We start from the raw sequence: 2585 nt of genomic DNA on the forward strand, positions 1-2585 counted from the left end.
CAAACCAACCCCCCAAACATTGACGTGTAAGTGGCGTTTCACTTCCCGGGAATACCTTCCCGTTTTCTTCTACTGCCCCAAAAAGCAGCCCCGAGAGCGGGATTTCAGCCCCCGTTAGTTCCATCCGAAGCCGGCGGTAGGGCCGGCTGTTTGCTGGGGAGATCTGAACGGTTTTGGCCGTGCCTTGATGCCTTCAGGTCTCCAGAAGGCGGCTGGTGGTTGTGGTGGCAGCTGGATGGCCCACCCTTGTGGTGGCAGCTGAATGCCCACCCAGCTTCGGGCACTTGGTCACTCGTGTAGGTGAGGATGTAGAAGATGGTCAGAAATGACTCTGTTCACATAGCGTAAGAGCTGCCTGCCGGCTGGGGCTGGGTTGCCTGCCCCTGGTCCGTTAGGGATGAAGGAAAGCGGGGTTGCTTTGTAGCTGGTGGCTGATGGCACCGCAAGGTTGGTAGGTCCTGTCCGGCACTTGTCAGCTTTCCCCCGTGGCACTGCTAACGAGAGTGAACAGTGAAAAGGAAGATTGGTTGGGTTAGTAATTACTGAGCAATGGAGGAAGTCCAGCTCTTAAACTCTCCCTCCCCTGGAGCTCATTTTGAAAAAGTCTGCTAGGATAATTTGAGGAACATAGTAACTCTGCAGCATCTGGAACAGCATCCAGGGGTGTCCGTTTGCTCAGGAGAGGGACTAATGATGTGGGGTTTCCCTCTCCAGACAAATCCAGCAGGCTTGATGGGACGCTGCTGTCCAAGAGTGCAGTGGGCGAAGGAAGAAAGGGCCCAAAAGAAACAAGCAGGGAGTCCGGCACCGTTTCTGAGAGCAGGGCTGATGGAGGGGACATCTGGGACTCCACTTAGCAAAAACAGAGCAGCGTGATACTGAGCTCTGCAAGCAGGTAGGGATACCTGGGCTGGTCCTCGCATCTCCTTACGGGAGGGGTAAGGTGATGGTGTCGATAACAGCTGCTGAATTCTTCTGTCTGTTCTGGTTTGGTCCTTCCTGCGCTGATACCCAAATGATCTCCCGCCTCTTTCTGAGCTGGGTGAGGCTGTTAACTCCACTGTGCTCCTCTGATGAACTGAACAGACAGGTAGAGACACTAAAACAGCTTTTCCCAAGTCCGTGGGAGGTTTTGTGGCAAGCAAAACAAGGAGCTGGATTTGGGTCTCCATCGCTCAGCCTCAGGTAGCAGCCACCTGCCCAGGCTGTGTTTGTCTTGCATAGATGTCCTTCTGCGAGCAGAGGGGTGACAGCAGCTCCCTGTTTGTCCCCAGCCGGCAAGAAGCTGGCATGGGCCTGGGGGGGGCAGATTTTGTGCCCGTGTGCCAGCTGCCATCACTCTAGCTAGCTTGGCAGTCGGTTTGTGCAAAGTCTTTGGGAAACTAAAGTTCAAACAAAAGTGGAAAGCATTATAAGATATTTTTTTTTATGTATCTGTGTATATATATATATATACACAGATATAGGATTAAATAGATATATGTTTTTTATATTTTACAGCAACAGTATTTTAACAATATAAATTGATTTGTTTGCCAAAGGAAAAACATAATTGAAATAAATCCCTCAAGGGGTTGATCCGGGCTGGCTCTCCTGGGTGCTCTGGTTTTACAGGGTCAGGCCCTGGGGCGCAGGCAGCACCCACAGTCCCCTGCAGGGTCAGCAGGGCTGGCGATGCCAGCACTTCTGGAAACCAGGCATGTACTTGCTGACAGGTTAAGCAGCAACTTGTGAGTTCATGCATTTAAGCGTTAAGGAGTTAACTGAGCCCAGGCATCCCAACCGTCCCCTCCAAAGAAGAAGCCTGAAGCAGTGCTGGGTCCCAGAGCCAGGTGGGAACCGCAGGGGGAGTTGCTGTGGGGGACCGTCACCCACCCACATCCCTTAAACATTTTCTCCTTGAAGTTAATCTGTTAACTGTATGTTGAGGGGATAAAAAAGGAAAGGGTAGCTGAGACCCAAGTTTCTGTTCCCCTAACCCTTGCTGAGTGCATACTTCCAGGGAGCATCCCGTGTAGTGAAATCCAAGTGCTTGATAAACGCTTGGAGTTTCACCCTGTTGTTTCCCACCTGGGAAGCAGAGATGCCAGTGAGGGGAGAGGCTGTGGCTCAGTGAGGTTCAGCCGGCACAAGATTTGGGTTTTGGGATTCAATGGCGTGTCTGCTTGGGGAACGCGCGGCTGGGGTAGGACAGGCTCCCCTGGAGCCGGGCAGCTGCCGGCAGGCTGCAGCATGGAAGGGTCAGTGCTTCAGCCAAGTGGGGTGGGAACTTGGGGGGACGGGTGCTGAAGGAGGAGGAAGCCAGGGCTATTAATCTGTGCGTTCCCCTAAAGGATAGCGCAGCATCCCGGCTCCCACCCCGTGGGCAGGGAAGGCGCCTCTCTCTCTGCTGTTATTTTCAGCATCTCCTCCTCCGCTCCTCCCTCTGGGGCGCAGCCGGTGCTGGGAGCCGCAGGCGGGGAGCGCAGAGGAAGACGAGTTCTGCTCCGAGAGGTACGCTGCACCCCTTCCCGCACTGCCTGGCGGGGCCTGCCTGGACCTGGAGGGCATGCTGTGGCGGCGGGGGCTCCCCCGCTGCCCCGCTC

The sequence above is a fragment of the Cariama cristata genome, unplaced genomic scaffold, assembly GCF_000690535.1.
Source record: "Cariama cristata isolate BGI_N322 unplaced genomic scaffold, ASM69053v1 scaffold12572, whole genome shotgun sequence".
In the NCBI taxonomy this organism is placed as follows: domain Eukaryota; kingdom Metazoa; phylum Chordata; class Aves; order Cariamiformes; family Cariamidae; genus Cariama; species Cariama cristata.